This window comes from Pongo pygmaeus, chromosome 10 (assembly GCF_028885625.2).
Source record: "Pongo pygmaeus isolate AG05252 chromosome 10, NHGRI_mPonPyg2-v2.0_pri, whole genome shotgun sequence".
NCBI classification, from domain to species: domain Eukaryota; kingdom Metazoa; phylum Chordata; class Mammalia; order Primates; family Hominidae; genus Pongo; species Pongo pygmaeus.
The window spans coordinates 60,093,008-60,115,515 of record NC_072383.2 but is presented as its reverse complement, the minus strand read 5'-3'; the positions used below and the strand labels follow the sequence as shown (position 1 = coordinate 60,115,515).

General features: G+C 37.2%; 1 protein-coding gene across 3 annotated transcripts in view; it reads left to right on the top strand.

The window, feature by feature from the left end:
• TAFA2 (TAFA chemokine like family member 2) overlaps positions 1 to 22,508 on the top strand; it is a 555,339-nt gene that overhangs the window by 65,273 nt on the left and 467,558 nt on the right. The window contains exon 1 of one of the 3 annotated variants that reach the window (XM_054444097.2): positions 382 to 408. The exons of the other annotated variants lie outside the window; for them this stretch is intronic. The gene's annotated coding sequence lies outside the window, so the exon portion shown is untranslated. Of the gene's footprint in view, positions 1 to 381; positions 409 to 22,508 lie in introns of those variants that run through there. 3 annotated transcript variants of the gene reach the window in all.

The following is a 22,508-nucleotide window of genomic DNA, read 5'->3' as shown; positions in this document are numbered from 1 at the left end:
GGAGGCGACCGCGGGCGCTGCCAAGGGCTGCAGGACTTTGGCTTTTCCTCAGTAAACAAATCTTTTGATTACTTTGACACTGTGGAATAAAGGAGGGGGGAGAAGGATCAGGCTCACCTTCACCCGCTTCAGGGGGATTCCAGTTTGGATGTCAAGAGATTCCTGAACCCTCTTTGCCATCGGAGGAAACACATCCACACACGCGCGCGCACACTCGCACGCTCAGGGCCACACTCACACGCCGCCCTCCAGGAGCACACAGCACCAGACTTCGGTTCCCTATGCCCCTGGATGGTGACGGCGGATTGGCATCTTGGAAGCGATGCGAGAGCGATAAGGCTGGCGCCGGCCCGCAAAAGCTGCAGGAGCATCGCTAGGTGTTGCCGCCACTGGGAAGCGGGGCTGCAGGTAGGTGCGAGCCGCGCCTCGGGTCGCCGGCCAGCGCTGGGGACCGGAGAGGCAACTGCAGGACCGCGGTCCCGGAAGCCCCCGTGTGCACACGTCTCCCTTCCCCTTTCTCGGGGGTTCGGGGCTGTAGTGGGATCGCCCGGGGAAGGCGAGAGGTGAGGGCAGATGCGGGTCCATCGGCCGGCGTCTCCCTCGCAGGCGGTCAGGGTAGGGGCGGAGTAGAGGGACGCCGAAAGGGGATCGGAGCATGAGAAAGGAGGCTCCGTGAGCAGTGCCCTCCCTCTCTGCCCCATTTCTCCTAATACAGCAAACGACCAGGTTGAGGATTGAAGTGGGTTGTAATTTGATTCCTCACCCAGACCCATCCTGGCTGGTAACCATTTTGGACTCTTAATAAGGAGTTGGGGGTCGCATTCCAGGGAAGATCAATGGGATGTGTCAGGTCATCTTTCTGAAATCCCTACTTTTTGTCCTCTTCTGATTAGTTAATTCTCAGGCCTGTTTGCAGAAGGTGGGTGTTTCAGCGAGTCTATTGATTTATCCACCTCTAACTATCTTCATAAAGAATCAAGCTGATAATTTCCGGAGCCTCATCTATGTAAGGTTTATTTAGATTTGGGACGGGGCGCTTTCTTACTGAATGAAATAAAGCTTTTGTAAAGGCTACTGCAAGAGAGCTTTAGTAAATGATACTCTTAACGAACAGCGTTCAGAATAAGAATGGCTTCGGGAAACTAATGGTTTTTTATTTCTTTCCGGTTAGATGTCTCCCAGATCCTGCTACTAGTACACGGGTTTTCTGCTAACTGCTTTGCCATCCCTTCCCCCTTCAATTCTAAAAGGCCAGGTGCCTACCAAGAAGTGTTTTCTTGAGGCTACTGATCTTCACTTGTCAATGGGGGAAAGCGTTATTTTCAGAAACTGGCTTTGCAAAGGAAAGTTTGAGATCCGTCGCCCTATTTCTCTGAGAACTGCAGGTTGAGTTATCCTGTCTGAAAAGGAAGAACCATAGACGCTCGTAGAGCCTTTGGGTGGACGCGAGGCTTCCCTATTGAGTATTCCACGTCCTGACCGAGTGTTAAATTATTGCCTGAAGCGTTTGGAATCAAATGTGTAGTAATGTTACTACAGCGGCTAGTCTCTCTTCACCTTTGCTGCGTGAGTTTGGCTTATGGCAATAAGAGAGAGGGAAAAAAATACTCTTTTTGTGAGTGTGAAATCCCCTCTTGGATTTTACAAAATGGTTCGTGGAGAAAAAAAACCTTAAAAACCACACACACATACACACACACACACACACACACAAAGCAAACTCGTAAGCAACCTTTACTCTGAAGTGTCCCCAAAGTACTTGGTAGTGTAGGAGGGTCCTTCACACAGGACAGGATGAATTTCAATTACTATTGACTGAATGATAATTATCTGATTCTTGTCTTCTCAACTGGATTGTTTTAAACATCAACATTCAGAGTTATCAATTAACACTCTCAAACTGCTTTATTAGGCATATAAGTTAAGACAAATGAACAATAATTTAAGATTTTTGTGTAAAGTGCTAAACCAAAATAACCAGGAAAGGAGATTAAAAACACTTCTAAAGCTTTAAAAATCAGAAGATTAAGATTATTTGTACTTACCCCAGCCTTTCCACGTTTGCATTTGTACTCTCAGACTGATTAATCATTTGCAATATCAAAATTGGCACCTAACATCCTATATTTCAAATAAAAGATCAGACATGTTTGTCTCTTTCCTTACTTTATTTTGTTCTGGATCTCATCCCGAGTCAATTGTTTGAGTTGACCTTTCTTTTTAGAATCTTAATTTTTAAAGCCACCAGTAGCCACTTAAAGGCCATCAGTTACCACACTGGAGCTTATAAATATTTTCATTTTCCTAATTTTCAATAAAAAAGTTGGATTGTATTATTTATAGATAGTAAAAGTCAGTGAGGTCAATGTCACTGCCAACTGAATACTTAGGCACAGGGAATCTTTTAAGAGGCAAATGGCTTTAGTGTGTTGTTTTATTCAGATTAGGCATTTTTTTTGATGTGAAAGTCTTGATTCTTTTCTTGCCTTTAAAAAATTTAGTACTTTAGGATGCTTGAATTCATATTTATGTAGAGTGCTATGATGTGTGTCTCTTAAAGATGAACCCAGAATTTTTGACATTAAAGCAAATGACTATATAATGCTACAGGTTCTGCTAAAGGAGAATTAAGGCTTCTAAGTATATGTGATATTGCATTAGAAAAATATTAGCTATTTTAACAATGACAAATTGGAGAATGAAGATTCATTGTGTTGCCTATGGATTTATGTCAAAATAGATTACATATTGCTTAGGGATGGCAATATGGTATTTACTAACCACCAAGTTATAAAATGTGATGACATGGCTGTAAAAATATCTGTTTTTAGATATGGCCAGTTTTCCTATTTAAAAATTTATAAAATGATAAAATTTAGAGGGTGGTAGGAAAAATTTAAAAATTATTTTATATTTTATCAGAAAATGTTAGTAGTCCTGGATCCAGTGTCTTCAATATAGTATTTTGATGATCATTTTTAAATGTATTTTTGTGTTAAAATACACATTTAAGGATGATTTATCACTAATTGCAAGTTATGGATTACCTTATACAGGAAGGGTAAAATGTGTATCTTCAGGATTTCTCAGTCATTTCTTATCTTGGCCCCTAAGAAAAGGTACTGTCAGATTGCACCAAAGTTCAGCAATCACTGCAAACTGATGAACATTTACTGACGAACTCTCTAATGCATGTCCCAAACAAGGAATGTTCCAAAGTGTCATCAGTTATTTCTAATATATTTGAAAAGATGAAACAACCAGAGTGCAAACAGTTCAGTGCCCCTGCTTTTACTTCTGCAGTATTTTATTAGGGATGCCTCATTAAGTCACATGTTTCTGCAGCTGTTTTGTTCAGTGAAGATTCAAGTAAAAATAAAGAACTTTACTGTGCAATGGAGTTTTGTTTTCTTGGTGAAAAATCACAACGTGGGGTAAAATATTCATCCAAGCCGTCATCTCCTTTGATCTATGCCTGACATTTGCAAATGCAATTCATCAACCTGTTATTAGTAGGGCTTCATCAAAACAAAGAGAAGAAATGCATTAACACAGCCTGCTGCTAGATATGAAGCCCAAACCAGCTGCATCAACTTCATATCTGGCCACATGCTTGCACAAAATTTCACATGCTATAGCTTGCTTTTGGACCACTGATTTTATAATGCCATGTGATATGCTGAATTTACCATTTTATTTGAAAATTCTTTGGTTAACTTTAATTTGAACTACTTTGAGCATATTGAACTATTATTCCATCGAAAGAGAAGAAATAATTTCACATGGAGTTACCATTAGTCTTTAGAAAACACTTTTACTTTAGGTTCGGAGCACAATCTGAAACAGGAGATTGACAGGTGAGCCCAGCAAACAGAGACATAGAAGTTAGTTTTTGTTTTTTAATTGTCATTGGCCACTGACTTATTGGGTAATTTTTAGAAGGTCTGATTTTGTTCATTCAGTGCAGTGTTGTCAATGAAATAAAACAATTCTTTTCTTAATCTTACAGAAATTTTAAGAGGATAAGTTAGACATATTGGAATGTGAAAGTATTTAAATATATTTCTCTGTAGTATCTAACGATATAATCTCTGTATCTATACATATATGCACATGCATACATACATACATATGTTTTAAATGACACCCATGTCAAATACTGGTTTTACGTAACAGGGTGATCAGAACAACTTTGTAGAATGTCTACCTTTTTAGGTGCATAGTTTTTCCACTATTTTCCATGATTTGACTTGCAGTACAACCATATCCATAGTGTGACAAGGTCATTTATAACTGAGTTTTACTGTTTGAGCCATTGTTAATACATTCTATTTTTCTCATGAATTTTTCTTTTGGAGATACTTTTATTTACTAGGCTACAAATGCAAAAAAAAAATCATTTTTGCCCTCAATGCGGAGACACTTTGGGATGTTTTTATTGACACTACAACTGGGAATTTTGACACATTTTAAACGCTGAACATATCTGTGTGCTGCTGTCTTTATTGAATATACACCTCCATAGTCAATGCACAAACTATGTATTACATTGGCGTGTACTATTCTCGTTTAAAATGGTATCTACAAAATTGCCAGAAATATATTGATATTATACTCCAAATTTATGTTATTTTTCCAAAATCCACCTGTTTCTAATGTGTATACTGCATGGATATGTTGGATTTTATCCTGTGCTGTAATATTAGGCAAACTAGTCAGTGGAATACTTAGGCAATTGATTGGTATTGCCATTGGAAAACCTGAGGTTTCTAGTTTACTTGGAAATCAGATGAAGAGTAAATATTTAAGCTGTAAGAATACTCTGTTTTGTTCAGTGGTTCATATGGAGTATGAGATATATAACTAAGGAGTCAGAACTTATATGTTTATATTAGATAAAGTCCTTTTAATCACTTCCTTCAATCTCCTAAGTTACTCCATAGTAGCTGTAATTGTTTTATGATTTCCCCTGAATGGCTAGTTAGCAAAGTTACATCTTCCTTTCCCCAGCAATAGTACAAACATGGTCATTCAATTAAATTTATATTTATATTGCTTCTTTTAAGTGTAGCTTTGTGCAGTAGATTTTGGAAACTCTTTCCAGCGAGATTCAATAATGTGATAATATTGCATTCTAGCAATTACGGTGATAGGCTGAATTTAGTAATTTGACAAAATGAAGACAACCAGCTGAACAAGTCTCCTGTACTATGTAAAGCTAACTCTCTACATGAAGCCTGGAAAGTTCAAAGTAGTTTTTGATGAATGCAAGGTTTGTTTTACTAAATATAAATAAATACGTATGTATTTGCTGCTACGAACTAGTCACTGCATAATTGCATGCATGTGAATGGGCAACTGTGTTGCCCTTTAAAGGTCATGCAAACATTCTAAACCTTTCAATTTTCAGTGTCAATTGCCTATGGCCTCCTGTAGCTGCACATGGAACTTTCTGTTGAGTTTAATAATACAGAAAAACACTTTGACTTTCTTTGGGTGGATTATGCAGCTGTTTATAAACAAGTCTTTGAAAATAAATTATAGTGGGCACTAGAACAGAAGATTTTTGTAAAGGTGCATTTGTGCTTTGGAATTAAAGTTTTCAAACCAGAATGTCCTGGTCTATGAGGAGACAGATTCCTTCTGGTACAAAAAACTGATCATTCAAAATTATTGTCTATATCTGAAAACTCTGCCATGGTTTTAAAAGGGTTATGTGGTTATAGGAATTTTAATAGCAAACTTCCACCTAGTGATAGAACAAAGAGACTTTGTTAAAATATATTCTTTGAGAGGGCAGGCCTTCCAGGACCCTACAAACAATAGGGCATTATATATTGATGGAATGAATTTGTGACTTTCAGATCAGTCAAGAATTTAGAAAGGGCCATTCATATTACTTGAGAAAAACAACATTTATACTTATATTTTTATCGTTACTAGCTTACAGACAGTTCTAACTTCACAGAGGCACTGTCCAGTACTATTTTATTTAAAGTAAGAAACCTGGTTACTGTTACCATTTCTTTCTCAGTTTAGTTTTACCTTGTTATAGTTGTATGGTAAATGGCATACTCAAATTTGTTGGTGCTAGAGTGTTCAGAAAATTTCTCAGAAATGGCTGTCAGACAAGTCAGTAGCTGTGACCTGGTCTTGCTTGCTATTTGGGTTCTCCAGCTTTGTTTGTATTTTCTTTGGAAAGTTGAGTCAAATTGAGTGAAATAGCTCTAACTTTAGTTCTTTTTCACGGTGTAGAAAGAGAAACGAGGTAGACAATCCACATTTCAGTGAAGAAATTCAAAGGCCAAGGGGAGAATGAGAGGGCATTGAAATCTCATCCTCCACAAAACAGAGGCCCCATTTTGGAAAACTTTAAGGAAAAAACTTAACCTAATTTTTAAAAGTTTAGTTCTTGGACTAAATCTAATGACTGTTATATGACAGTTTTTTTCCTGCTAAGATATGTATGTATTTAAACATTATTGCCAACCCCTATTAGACTGATGATTGGCATGCTTATAAATACACATTCAGAATTGGGTCAGAATTTATACTTTTCTAGTTGAAGGTACGTTTGCTCCTTCCATCATTTGTTGAGTGGTTAAAATTCATTAGCTTGTCATTTGGGTTAGCAGATAAATTTTAAAATTGACTATTATAAAACCAGTGTGGTGCAGTGGCGAGAGCTCTGGAGATGCTTTTGTAGCTCTAACAATAAATAACCATGTGGCCATGAAAAAACCACTTTATTTCTCTGTGCCTCAGTTTCTCAGCAACATATTTCTTCAGTGGAATTTTTAAGACAATTAAAGTGTTTTTTCAGCCAGGCATGGTGGCTCATGCCTGTAATCCCAGCACTTTGGGAAGCTGAGGCAAGAGGATCACTTGAGCCCAGGAGTTCAAGACCATCTGGGCAACATGATGAAACCCTGCCTTTACAAAAGTAAAAAAAAAAGATTAGCCAGGCATGGGTGTGTGTGCCTGTAGTCCCAGCTACTTGAGAGGCTGAGAGGTGGGAGGATCACTTGAACCTGGGAGGTCACAGCTGCATTGAGCTGTGATCACGCCATGCACTCTAGCCTGGGCGACAGAGTGAGACTATGCCTCAAAAAAAAAAAAAAGGTATTTTTTTTCCCATGTGTTCAGACCCACTGAGTATCATGGCATGGAAGTGCAATAATATAGCATGACATATTTAACCTTAAGGAGCTTCCCTTTTAGTTAGGAAGTCAAGGAAAATCTAGCAGATAGTTTCTGGCATTTAAATGCCTCATATATACTTTCCAATAGATAAGTAATCTGTTATATGACAGTTGTTTCCTGCTAAGATATGTATGCATTTAAGCATTATTGCAAACCCCTTTTAGACTGATGATTGGTGTGCTTATCGATATACATTCAGAATTGGGTCAAAATTTATACTCTTCTAGTTGAAGATATGTTTGCTCCTTCCATCATTTGTTGAGGGGTTAAAATTCATTAGCTTGCTATTTGGGTTCTTCAGCTTTGTAAGATCGAGATGGAGATGATGATGATGATAATGATGATTACAGTGATGACTAAAGGCTATAGACCTTGGGACATAAAATTGAATCAGATTTAATCTTATAATTTAGTAATGTTGCTTTGTCTGCATGATGCTGTTTTGTTATAAAACAAGTTGTGTTAGGTCATGGGTCTCAGGTTTTTTAGGGTTACATGTCTTTGCTCTACTGATGGCTTTCATAGTCACTGAAATAAAATTAGTTCGATCAACTAGGCTAGCAAATAAATAATCTTCATATATTATATGATAATTAAACACATTCATTCAAAATCTATGTATGAATTTTGAGAATTTATAATCCTTGGAAAAGTCTGTTCATTTATTCAATAAGTATTTATTGGACACTGTCTTAGTCAGTTTGAGCTGCTATGATAAAAATACCACAGATTGACTGGGTGCAGTGGCTCATGCTTGTAATCCCAACACTTTGGGAGGCCGAAGTAGGTGGATCACTTGAGCCCAAAAGTTTGAGACCAGCCTGGGCAATATGATGAAACCCTGTCTCTGCAAGAAAATACAAAAATCAGCCGGGCATGGTGGCAAGTGCCTGTAGTCCCAGCTACTGGGGAGGCTGAGGTGGGAGGTTTGCTTGAGCCCAGGAGGTTGAGGCTGCAGTGAGCTGTGATGGTGCCACTGCACTCCAGCCTGACTGACAGAGCAAGACCCTGTATCAAAACAACCACCACCACAAACAAAAACAAAACCACAGACTGAGTGATAAACAATAAGCAGTAATTTCTCACAGTTCTGGAGGCTGGGAAGTTCAAGATCAAGGCACCAGCAGATTTGTCTGGTGAAGGCCATCTTCCTGGCTTGTAGACACCCACCTTCTTACTAGATCCTCATGTGGTGGTTGTGGGGTGGGGGAACAGGTATCATCTCTCTCATGTCTCTTCTTATAAGACAATAATCTTATTCATGAGGGCTCCACTTTCATGATATAATTACTTCTCAAAGGTCCCACCTACAAATACCATCACATTGGAGATTTAGGCTTTAATATATGAATTTTGGGAAGACACAAATATTCAGTCCATAGAAAGCACTCTCTAGGTGTTTGGGCTGTCTTAGTATACAAAAAAGGCAGACATCTGCCCTCATGATATTTACCATTTTAGTATATTACTTGGAGTTTTGAAATTAATCTGAAAGAATGGTTCAACAATGTATTGTGCTGTATGTTTTCTTCTTAGTCATTCTTATTTATAGCTGTGAAGTATAGGTCTGAAAAGAAATAATTAAAATAGTTAAATATTTGAGTTGAAATGGATTGTGAAGAAAAATATTATAGTATATATTTGAGGTGAGGTATGTAATGCAGTGGATTGATTCCAGCTCACGAGGTCTATCCTCAAATGGAGGGTGACACAAACGGTAGCTCTTTTTCCTGAATTTCACATATAGAGTGACTTTAGATCAGTGACATGATGTGCCCTAGAGTCTCTTAATCCCAGCACTTAGGGATCATCTGAGGTCAGGAGTTTGAGACCAGCCTGGACAACATGGTGAAACCCCGTCTCTATTAAAGAAATACAAACATTAGCCAGGTGTGATGGCAGGTGCCTGTAATCCCAGCTACTCAGGAGGCTGAGGCAGGAGAATTGCTTGAACCTGGGAGGTGGAGGTTACTGTGAGCCGAAATAGCACCACTGCACTCCAGCCTGGCAACAGAGCAAGAATCTGTCAAAAAATAAAAATAAATAAATAAAAAATAAAAAAAGGTTCACAAATTCAAATGCCTATAGGGGTCAGCTTGGAAATGTGAATGAATAAAGCAGACCAAGTGGAAGATGACAAATAGCAACCGACACTCGGCCTCAGCCATAGTGTTGGGGATACCACAGGGAGTGGTGGAGATTATGGCCGGCATCTAAGTGAGACAGCTGAGCCTTGGCTCCAACATGTTACCACACTAGGTCTAATATGGGTCTGGTGTGGCAGATTTTCTGATTTGCAGAAGAGAACTTGGATGTGCAGATTTTTAAATGTGAAAGTTCCAAAATTATACATGATGGCGATTAATTAAATTTGAAATACTATGTGGATCAACAGACATATCTGCAGGCCATACACAGGCTAACGACTATGAGTGTATCACGGTTGACAGAGGGGTGTGTGAGGACAGTTAGTTATGGAGATGTGTATGCTGGCCCCTCTGTCATCTCTAACCACAATCCTCCAACTCCATTTGCATCTGGAATCAGGGTAGTTGATAGTAAAGGGCTCATCTGGAGGTGATAATGATAATGATGAGTGGCTCAATTTGACCCCTGTAGTTTTATTTCTTCTTAATGACTCATTATATAGTTGATGCTGAACTCATCTTGAAGTCGGTGGTATCCTGGAGGCTTTAAGAGATGTACCGTAGATGCAGAAGTTTAAATTTATGCGAAATATTTGGAACAGGCGCTGTAGTCCCAGAATGCCTTATTCCTTATAACAGTGCCTTTTAAACTTCTATGTGCACACAAATTACCGGGGAAATTTTGCTAAAATGAAGGTTGTGGAAGAGGGCCTGAGATTCTGCATTTTTAACAAGCTCCCAGCTGAATGCTGTTGACCCGTGGACTATGGTTTGAGTTGCATGGCTTTAGAAAGCATTTTTATCACTAAATTTTATTCTGCACCTTCAAAAAGGTGGGAAGCCTTCAACTCTTACCCCTTTGGCAGGTTTCTCCCTGTGGCAAGCAGCTCAAACCTGGCCACTGACTCCAAACATTTTTCTCATAGGCTCTTTCATAGGAGCACAGAATTTGTAAGTGTTTTGCTTAGTTTTTTAGCCTTCTATTTAGAGAACGTATTTTTCCTTCAAAATGTAAATCAGAAATTGTTTTTCACATATTAATGCAAGTTTGGTTTACATCCTACAGTTTGAAGAGATGTTTATTTCATAACTAAGACATTATATTATATATCAATATATTCTAGTATGCAAAGTCAATTTTAGTTCTCCAAATTATTTTTGGAATTTCAATAGTGACTTATTCCTTTTAGGGCTTAGATGTCAAAATTTTGGCCATAATGTCTAGGTTTTTGTTCTACTTGAGTAGCTACTATTTGTAGCGGGGAGGATGGACTTGAAAAAAGATGAAGCTTTCCTTGTAAATTTATTGGGCTTACAATTTTAAAATGAATATCTCTTCTTTTTTGTACATTTTTCCCTGTTAATCTTAAATAACTTTCCATAAGTGATTCCTATAGGATTGAAGACATAATACTTTATGATTTAGGAAGTTTGAACTTCTTATCTTCATATATTAGTAGCATTTTCTCCCGCTAAGCCAGTTTGGCTAATGTCAGAAGGTGTCATTGCTAAGATACGTGACTCTATTCTACTGCTGTCTAGGACTTCATGTCACAAGCTCAGTTCACTGGGTGAAATATTTTGTCATCAGTTTTATCAGTGCTCTGGAAGTTCTTATGTTTCCTTATGCTGGTGTATTAATTATAAACTGAGATTAGATTTAGACATGTCAGTCTGAGGGAGTGAAGCAATTTGTTTTCTTTCAAGTTGTGTGATTAATATAGTTCTCAATAGTCATGCTATTAAATCTTACTCAGTTTTTTTCTTCTAAATGTTTACAAGTTTATACTATATAGAATAGCTTTGCTTATAGCTGAGGAATGGTATCAATTCATTCTACTGAATCTGTTAGACTGTAAGCTCTGTGAGGCAGACCCATGTATATCTCATTTCTATTGATTCTCAGTGTTTAGCATAGTGTCTGGCATCTACTAGGTACTTAATAAACTTAATGGGAAGATGGGATCAGTAGTTACATAGTTACAAATTGATAGAGTGTAGCTTTATATGTTTCTTCAATGCCTAAGGGAGCATTCGGTGAAGAAGTGTTGTTTCTAATTGTGTGTGTGTGCGCACGCGTGTGTGTATGTGAGAGAGAGACTGAGGGGGCGGGGGGCACCAGTTTTTCTGACCTACACCCGAATTAACAAATACATTCTAGGCAAAAGGTCAAGGACAAAAATAAAGTAAGCATGCTCAGTGAAATTCTCATTCTTTCCATAATTTATTGTAACCTGGAGACTTAGAGACTACATACACTTGTGATTCTACTGTTGTATAAATTAAATAATATTTGTCAATGTCAAATTTAAGTGTTGTTAATCACATATGGAATATATTTTGATTGCTCTTGTCAGTAACTTGACTCATTCATTAGGGAATTTAAAGCCATTTATTCTTATCTACATAATTACCATTTTTGTAATTTATCATGAACTGGGATTTGCTTTTTTTTGTTAACTTCAGAAACACTAGTGACCTTGATACCATTGTTCTTGGCTTCCATGATACTAAATTTTTTTTGCTATTCTAATTCTAAGTGCTATTTAGTATAGATAATATGCTCAGATATTTATTGATTTCATTTTCACCCTTCTGAGTTAAGCTTCTAAATTCTTGCCACCATAGAAGATTCCACAAAATTAAAACTCTTTGACTGTATTTGATTATTTAAAAAACACATATGTGTAATAAAACCTGAAAAAGTTCAGTTTATTAGATCATAAAAAAGTTGAATATTTTTTCTTTGCATGTATTTTAAAAGATTATAATATAACTGTATATATTAGCATTGCTATACACTTAGAAACTTTCTCAAAACCCTTGAATATGATGTCTTTAGTCTTTGAAGTGTAATATTTTTTGGATTCTCTGATGATTCTCAAGAAAGGCTTTAAATGGAATGAACCTGATTTCTCCTTGTATTGTCCCAAAACACTCAGACTTGTATAATTAAGCTCTAAGCTCAATCTAATTTTTGAGCTATGGCTATGGTGGTACTTATTGAAAAAGATATATCTATTCTTCTTCCCCAATGCAATCCCAAATATGAAAATTCATAAAGAATTCAGGTACTGTATAGTACTGAAAAAAATTTAAAATCAATACATGGAATTGAAATCAAGCTTACTGCACATTGCTGAATTTTACCTTGGAGCAGAGTCCATGTTACACTACTAGGAAAACTGGGTGAGCTATGATTTTCCTTGCTTACTGTCTTTTCCTAGCAGCTGATTACATAGTCTTAAAGGTGAACTTCAGGGTTTGTAGCTAATATTTTACTTAGCATTTTATGAAATCTGCGTCAAGTTCACTGGGCAGATGGTATGGCAGACTGGAGTGAACTGAGAGAAAAAAGCAGACTGAATAACTGGCAGTCAGGGATTGAGAAGGTGGCAGGGTTAGCATTTTGTGGGATATAACGAGGAAGAATTATCAGGTAGGGAGCCAGATGGAGTAAAAGTAAGGGAGAAAAGAAGGTCAGAAGGGAAGTTTGTTCTAGATTTCTCTCTAAAAAAAGAGGAAATCCTTGACCTTTGAGAAAAGTAAGAAGTTAGAAAAGAATAAATCCATTGAAATTTGTGGGGAACAAAGAGGTAAAATGGCAATGCACTGAAGTAAGACTATAGAGGAGAGAAAAATGCGTGGAGCCAAACTGAATGTCCTGCCTAAGTCTTATAGAACCTCTATTCAGGAACAAGAAATCTCTGTCAAGGTTGTTTATTAAACTAAAAGTCAAAAATAATGAGTTCCAGTTCTGACACTGCCACAGATAGCTATCAGCCCTTGGAAAAAATTACTGATCATTTTCATCACCAATTTTCTCTATGGCAAATGAGAGGGTTGGATTTAATGATTACTTTGATTCTTCCAAGTTCTATAAAGATTTCTCCAAGTTCTATAGAAGCATATAATGCTTCTATTCTGTCACTTGAACACATCTTGGTCATTGTCCTTTCTGTCGCCTTCCTCCCTAGAATGTGAAATTCCTGAGGTTGAGGAATGTGTCATAATTCTTCACCTTGTACCACCCAAATCTAACCTTTAATAAGGCATTTAATAAGTGTTTCATTAATTGTATAATTTAAAAATTCTAAATAATTTTTCTCTTTCATTTCCATAAGAAACAACAAAATACATTCCAGAATCATAAATAATAACTATACTTCAATAGTGCTATATTGTTTACAAAACATTTGGATGCAAGTGATTTCTTTTGATATTGTAAAATGGCTGTGAGTTAGAAATGAGTGCAATCCTCAATTTCATGTAAGGAAACTCTGATAGAGAAAGGTAAAAATCATACAGATAGTGAATGCCAGAGGCAGATTTGAATTCAAAGCCTGTTTCTCCACAAGTGTCTCAGAACACTAACTACTCTTCTGTTCCAAAATATCTTTTCAAGGATGTTTAACAAATGACTAGTCTTGGAAAACACTCTTTGTCTCTGGATTACAGGGCAGATTTACTTACTGTCCAACATAATAAAAATAATCTCCCTTCGAGGCAAAGGGCAGATCTTCTTGTAGCCCATTATAAAAGATATGGGTTCCGTAAGTGCTAGGGATGCCACATGCAGCATCTGCATAGGATCCTTTATGTCATACCTGTGAGTCTTGGGGAGAAAGAGAACTGACTTAAACAGGATGTTCATACTGCTTGCTGTATGATGAATAATAAACTCCTCTGTCTCTAATCTGGGAATCTTGTGTCTTTTGCCAGGATCTGTGAAATATGGTAGACTAACTTGTGAGTTTGCAAATAGGGTAAACTCTCAGACCCTTCAGAGTTCTTGATAGTATCTCTGTCACATCAAAGTAAACCTTTGTTTCCTAGTTTATGTCTGCTATAGTAGCTACTCTAAGAAAAATTATAACATAAACAGTGACATACAAAATTATAACAAACAGTTTTATACTCCTGACAGAATTTTATTACTGCCCCACTGAGGTCTCTTTCTTTATTCATATTTTATTTTATTTTTTAGAGACTCTGTCACTCAGGCTGGAGTGCAGAGGTACAATCATAGCTAACTGCAGCCTCTATCTCTTGGGCTCAAGTGATCCTCCTGCCTCAGCCTTCCAAAAAGTTAGGACTACAGACTTGCACCACCATGCCTGGCTAATTTTTCAATTTTTTGTAGAGATGGGGTCTTGTTATGTTGCCCAGGCTGGTTTTGAACTCCTGGCCTCAAGTGATCCTCTTGTCTCAGCCTCCCAAAGTGCTGTGATTACAGGTGTGAGCTGCCGTGCCTAACTGTGGTCTCTTTGAGGCTTACCCTCCTCTGATATTTAGAAAGATGCTTTAGTGAGAATATAGGGGATAGACTCCATGGAGGGGAGAGTAGGAAGCCAGTGACACCAGCTACAGGGCTATTCAGTCATTCTGGTGAGAACTGGCAAAAGTCTGAAGAAAAGAGGTGGAAGAAATGTGGAAAAGAAGGAACAGTTTAGAGGTAGGAGATGAAACGAACTGGTCTTGGAGACTGAATATGTGGTAGTGGGAGAGAAAAGAGTCAATAATGGGTCCTGGCTTAGGTGACTGCTGGGGGTTATAAAATGTGATCCCCAGAGCAACTGTAGCCCACCTAGATGAAGATAATTGGTTTAATTTTAAGCATTTTGAGTTTGAGGTACCTTTGCGATACCCAAGAGGAAATGTGAGTAATGGTAAATTTGGGTTTGAAGTTCAGAACAGAATTATGGCTTAAAGACACAGGTTTGGAAGTCATTAGTGTACTGATAGCAGCTGAAATCCTCTGAATGGTTGAGATCTCCCAGGAAATGTCTTAACACCAAGGAGAGAGCTTTGGGGAACAATAATGTGTATAAAAGAACTTAGCTTTTAAAAATGTCAGCAGAAAGTCACCTTTCTCTCTATTGTTGTCTTCCTGAGTTTTTGCCCAGCTTGAAGCAACTTGGCCTCATAGACCATGAAGTCCACTTTTCCAGCAGCATTCTGCTGCCTAGACAAGTTGGTGGTGGCAGGAAGAGAGAGCCAGGGATGAAAGTGAGGAGCATGCCCAGAGTTCTCTATTTCCATTTTGCTTTCTGTTACCACTTGAGTGTCATTGTGCACTGAGGCTGTGCCCCTGCATAGTTGTCATGGACAGGAACACTCTGAAGGGATGAAGGTTTCCCGCCTGTGGTCTTTGCTTTCTATGGAGATCTGTAAACATTAAAAGAATTTAAAACCTGACCAACATGCCAGGCACTGTGCTAGTACTTCACATGAGTGATCTTTTTAAACTCACACAGCAATTCAAGAGTAAGGGACTAGTGTCCTTCCTATTTTATAAGCAAGTGGCTTGACCAAGGCCACAGAGCTTGTAGGAAGCAAATATGAGTCTTGAATCAGATGTTCTGCCTTCAGAGCTGAGTTTTTAACCATACAGTATTGCATCTCAATCATACTCATTAGAACATTAGATTCATTCTGCTTAACAGAATGCTGGTTAGAGAATTCTTTTGGTTCAAATTATTTGTATCTGGAAATACTAAGTAGGACCCCCTTTTTCAATTTTAGAATTGTTCAATTAAAATTGTACCGTAACATCCATAGCATTCTTTGAATATGTCTCAGATTTCCCATAAATGCATTTCTATGATTCTCCAATTTCATTTAATGAAAAGCCTTGTTATGTACTAAGATAAAGAACTAGCATCTGAGAAAATTGGAAAAATTCACGTTATATACTCAAATATTTATTCATTTGAATTGAAAAAAAGTTCTAACTCTTAAATAAATGTGAGCCAAAGTGTGTCTTTTTCTGGGATTTAAACTCAGGCCAAAATGTACGATTACATTTACCTTCTGAAAACCTCTCTTGGGCTCTTTGCTGTGTAAGAAATGGGTTTCTTGGGGGTAGGGTGGGAATAGTCTATGCAGCAGCTCTGGTGCAGAACTCAGTTGCATTTGTAGAACATCAATATAAGACTAATTAGATGCTAAATGCTGGGTGAGTGTTGAACAATGCAATCTTTTAATTTTTTGATTAATGACAAAGCCTTGTGAAAACATTAGTTATACGGGAAGAATTCAGACAATCCCTTTCCAAGTAAATCTATTTTAAATTAATTTTATTTGTAACAAATGGCAGAATAAAACCAAAAATATATATGTAAATAGATTTTTTCTAATAATATGAAAATGCAGGCAGCAGATATTGTATGGTAATATGATGGTATTGTAATAGTAGATTTCTATTCTTGAAGGTTATGGATGTCTTTAATATGACAACATCAAAGGAGGAGCAGTGTATTACACCTATGTTGTATTTTCTTTTGAATATCTTAGAAATATTGCTGAAAAAGGTGGGAACAGATTGAATTCTTTTTTTTACAGATGAGAGGTATCATGCAAATTTTCTTGTAATTTTAATATATGTATATGTATATAAATAATATGTTCTTTGTATACTTAATTCACTTTCTTGGTCTGAATTAGAATTGTTGCTTATATAATAGAATAGTTAATTGTTGATAATTTGCCTTAATTATCAATAAGTATTGCTATAGATTGTGCTTTAAAATTATAACTAGCAGTAAAACTTTCTACCTGAGGCTAAGAGAAAGGCCCCTTGTGAAAGAGTAGATTCAGTGTCATAGAAAACAACAATGTAATTCAATTTGAAGAACTACTTTGTTAGAGTGATAGGGCAGTTGTATTTCAGATGATTGAAGATGTGGCAAAGTGAAAATATGGTATAAAAGGAGCTTATTATAGCTATACAATAGCTTCAAAAAAAAGAGAAATGTGAAGTTTGAAGAAATGATAATCAGAACAATGACTAGGCATTTCAGGTATCTTTCTTTACACAATATATTATAATATTTACATTTTTTATAGTCTTATATATTAAACTAGAAAAAGACCTTGGAGTGTGTAGATACAAAAGTTTCACTTTATAAATGTGGTCCCAAGGCCCAGAGAAGTAGCCAGGTTTATTGAAGAGCACAGAAATAGTGACAGACCTGTGTCTGGGACCCAGGTTTCCTAATTTTCCAATGAGATGTTCCCACTGCATGTAATCTTTGTCAGCTTTTCATAGAATCAAAGTTCTGGAAGGAAGTTGGAGAGGGCACCCAACCTATCTTGCTTTCTTACATTGACTTAGAAGTTACATAAGCATTGATCCAATTAAGAAAAAAAAATCCACAGAGAAAGGAATGCTAAAATTTCATTCAATAATTAATTCTGGAGTCTAAATCCCTGCTTGTCAATACACTTATTAATTCAGTCGTTGTATGTGGAGCATCTACTAGGTTTCAGGCACTGTGCTATGTGCTGTGGATACTTAGTGAAACAGGGAGCATCATTACTCTCTTGGAGTTTATAATCAAGAATATATTGGTGTATATTGACATATACACAAATAGATCTGCAAATTATGATAAGTGCTATATTAGACAAGTTATTTCCAAATATTTGAAAATGGTATTGTATCAGTGGACAGTTATATAAGGAGAAATATTCGTATTCAAAATGAGGAAGATTTTGATAATATTTAGAGCTGTGTAAAGATTAAGGGTTTCATTAAGTGGTAAAGTTTTAACACTGGGAGTATTCATAAAAGTGCAACTGGACAGTTCCCAAGACAGCATTATTTTGAGGGCATTCAAATTTTAGATGGACCCTTTATTAACTTATCTTTCTTTGAACTGCCTTATAGGTAGATTAAATTCTTTAGTGGATTTTATTTATCCTTAATTTTATTTGATATCCTTCACATTTGATGTAGGTGTCCACTCCCTTTCTTTCCAACTCAATTTCCCTCCACTCCTAGGCTTATGAAACAGTATCTGTGGTTCTCTCCTTATTTCTGTGATACTTTCTTTAAAGCCTCCTTGCTGGCTCCTCTTCCTCAGCCTTTCCTTGAAATATTGGTGTTCCCTAGCACCCTGTTCTCGGTATGTCTCTCTTACCAACATTTCCTTCTTCTTCTTCTTCTTCTTTTTTTTTTTTTTGAGACTGGGTCTCACCCTGTCGCCCAGATGGAGGGCAGTGGCGCAATCCCAGCTCACTACAACTTCCACTTCCCAGGTTCAAGCGATTCTCCTGCCTCAGCCTCCCGAGTAGCTGGGACTACAGGAGTGTGAGTAGCTGGGACTACAGGCGTGCGCCACCACACCCGGCTAATTTTTGTATTTTTTGGTAGAGACGGAGTTTCACTGTGTTGGCCAATCTGGTCTTGAACTCCTGGCCTCAAGCAATCTGCCCACCTTGGCCTCCCAAAGTGCTGGCATTGCAGGCGTGAACCACCGCGCCTGGCCAACATTTTCTTATTGATCTCATCTATTCTCATCACTTAACTACTGCGTATGTGTTGACAATTTCCAAGTCTAAGGTTCCTGGTAAGACCTTTTGGTCTGATTTTCCATCTACACACTATGTCTCTCCATCTGGATATCTCAGATTAATCTCAAACTCAGCAATCTCAGACTGAGCTCATTTCCTGTTCTCTCTGAACTCTTCTCCGTTTTCCTGCATCAGTAAATAATACTGAAACCTGTCCAAAGACTAAGAATTGTTAAAGAAAATGATGAATTTCCAACACTAGAGGTTGTTGGATACTTAGCATTCATTGGTTCATATAGATCAGAAACTTGGACACAGGTTTAAATGACACTTGTCTGGAAAATAATCCGTGGCATGTGGGAGATACTTAATAAATGTTAAATAAACGAATTGATGAGGTTTATGCTAGATACTCAGGCCACTTTCTTTTGTGCTGCTTCCTAGAAAGGTGACACCATTTGATGGGGTAAATTATAGAATGACCTTCTGTACGTACTTTCAGTTTAGAATGTCTTAAAGGGAAATTGACGAGGAGACCCTTTAAGGTCTTTTACACTATTTTTTTTTTTCTTTTTGAGATGGAGTCTTGCTCTGTCACCCAGGCTGGAGTGCAGTGGTGTGATCTTGGCTCACCACAACCTCTGCCTACTGGGTTCAAGTGATTCTCCTGCCTCAGCCTCCGAGTAGCTGGAATTACAGGCGCGCACCACACGCAGCTAATTTTTTTTCGTATTTTTAGTAGAGACAGGATTTCACCATGTTGGCCAGGCTGTTCTCGAACTCCTGACCTCAGGTGATCCTCCCGCCTCGGTCTCCCAAAGTGCTGGGATTACAGGCATGAGCCACCACACCCAGCCTTTTACACTTTTTGGAAATTTTTTTTCCATGTATGTAATAAGGACATGAGGCTAACATTTCTTGAGTACCCTACATTGGGCCATGCCTTGAGTTAGGAACCTTAATATATTAGTTCATTTATTCCTCACAAAGACCCAAGCCTAAGGGATCAGTATCAATATCCTCATTTTATGGTTAGATAGTTGAGAGTCAAATAAGCTAAATACCCAGCTAAAGGCCACTGAGCTTATTAAGTGACTAAATTAGAATTGAACACAGGTAGTTTGAATTTAAAGGCAAAGCATTGCTTAGCATTGCTTCAGTCTTCGTTTATTTTCTCTTGATATTTTAAATTTATCAAGGTTACTAGCATTTAAATTCTATCTTAATATGTGAAAATATTTTGCGTGTTCCTCTAGCTTTCAGTGTGTAATTAGTATGTATTAGGCACCTACTTTGTGTTTATACTGAGCATTTTACCTATTAAAAAGAGGCAGAAGTCAGCCCCTACCTTGAAATAACTTTTGACATAGTTGGCTACAGTGTTACTGAGCATTTTGTTCGGTCCATCATGAATGTCACGGAAAAACTGCTCTGAATCAAGATTAGTGCCTGTGGTACTTCATTTCTTCTAATCAACTGTTGGAGTTACATGCTCTTAGAAACTTTTTTTGGCACATTGATGACTATATCATTCAAGTAACATCAAGAGAGACTTCCTTCTATGTGGAGCTTTTGGGGCCCTCTTTTGGACACGTACACAACTTCAATTTACATTGAAGACACCTTATTGTAATGAAATTTCTTATTTGTTTGCTTTAGTCATTAGATTATATGATCCTTGGGGCAGGGACTGTTCTTTGCACATTTCCTGGCAATTTTTGTCTCTTAATAAAGAGGAGGATGAAGGAAGGGAGGAAGGCATCCTTGTTTTCTATATCCTAAACCTATAATTTTGTTAAAGAAGAATATTAAATTTGTCTGAAATGTTTTCTTTTTTAAAAGAATCATCTTTTAACTCATGATCTATACTGTTTTTCTTTTTGACACAGAGATTTTGTGATAATTTGCTTCAGTAGGTTTCTAGTTATACTAAAAATACATTTATAAGAGACAATACAGATACACTCTGACCATTTTCCTAATCCTCCATGAATTTTTAAAAGTGATATATGTGGGCCTCTGGCCAGTTTCTTAGTATTATAATAGATAAATATATTTATCTTTGCTTGATCTCAGAATTATCAGCATGCAATGCATCAAAAAAGAAGGAAATAATTTCTTTAAAGTACTCTGTGAAATTTTTGTCTGTTGGTAGGGGGTATACCTTTTCTAGATGATTTATTATTGTCAGTTTATTTGGACTGCTATAATAAAATAACATAAACTGGTAGCTTATAAACAATAGCAATTTATTTCTCAAAGCTATGGAGGCTGGGAAGTTCAAGATCAAGGCACTGACAGATCTGGTGTCTGGTGAGGGATGGTTCCTTGTAGAAGGCACCCCATGCTGTGTCCTCACATGGTGAAAAGGGCAAGCAAGCTCCTTTGCGCCTCTTTTATAAGGACACTAATCCCATGTGCCCTCATGATCTAATCATATCCCAAAGGCTCCATCTCCTAACATGATTTTGAGGGCCAAGACCCCAACATATAAATTTTGGGGAACACATTTAGACCATAGCAATTACCAAAGGAAATGCCATGTAGCAGAAGTTTCTTGTTATTGCTGCAACTTTGCTCTAGTCACAGCTGGCATTTTCTTTAAATACTGTCAACATACAGGACCTAAGTTACAGGATCTGGAATTGCTCTGCAGTGTAAAATTTTAGTAGAGTGGAGCACAAAAATGGTGCATGGAGGATTTGCTTATTTATCGTCTTTCTTTTATCCTTTCTCTTCAAATACTGTAGGTTGTCCGCATGAGTTACTTATTAGTTGAGAGGTGATGATTAAGAATAAAATATTAATAATAATAATAGTAATAATAACAGGGATTATACTAAAATAATAACAACAAGGGTATAATTGTGACACCTTAAATGTCATATTTAAGGTGTCACAATTATATTAAGTGTCGTGAGTCTTAATAAAGTGAATAAGATATTAATGCTAGATGGTAAACTACTTATTTGTCCTAAACTATGGCATCATTTAAGAAATGCTACAGGAGTGTAAGTATAAAATTAAGAGTAAACCTAGTTTTAAAAATTGTGACTACAAAATGTTCTTGGTTAGAGACATTATAATAAGCCAACGGCCAAGGTAGTCTGCTACCTGATGAAACCCATATTGTAATGTGTACACTTGAACACAGAGTGTAGAATAATAGACATTGGAGACTAGAAAGGATGGAGGGTGGGAAGGAGGTGAGGGATTTGAGAGATGAGAAGTTACTTAATGGGTGCAATGTACATTATTCAGGTGATGGTTACAATAGAGGCACAGACTTCGCCACTCTGCATTATATCGATGTAAAAAAACTGCATGTGTACCCCTTAAATTGATAAAATAGAAAAACCGCATATAGTATTTGAGGTGGATAGATCTAGATGGTCCCTCTTTAGTGAGTGAATCCTATTGAGAAGTAATAAACACACACATAACTCTGGCACAGTAAATAAGCAAACATGAAAATGGAAAAGCATCAAAGCAGAGTGATCTATCTCAAGAACCTGACTGACTTGATGTACAAGTTGGACAAGTTTCAAAACTAGTATTTCTTTCATGTCTTGGCAACATTTCAGAAGAAGGTGCACCTTGACGCTAGCCATATCAGTAGATTTCTTTCCTCAAAGAGATTGCCTCAAGTCCTCACCCGATGTGATGCTAATGAGTTAACATCAGGTTCACCTGACTTAAACATATTTTTACTTATTATTATTATTATGATAACACTGGACCTCAACATATAGTTTCCTTTGTTCCACATTTTAAAGAGTGGTATCAATTATTTTAGTCATCAAGGGTTCTATTAAGTCTTGCCCTAGAGTCCTTGTGACTGCAGTTTTCACTTCTGGCTTC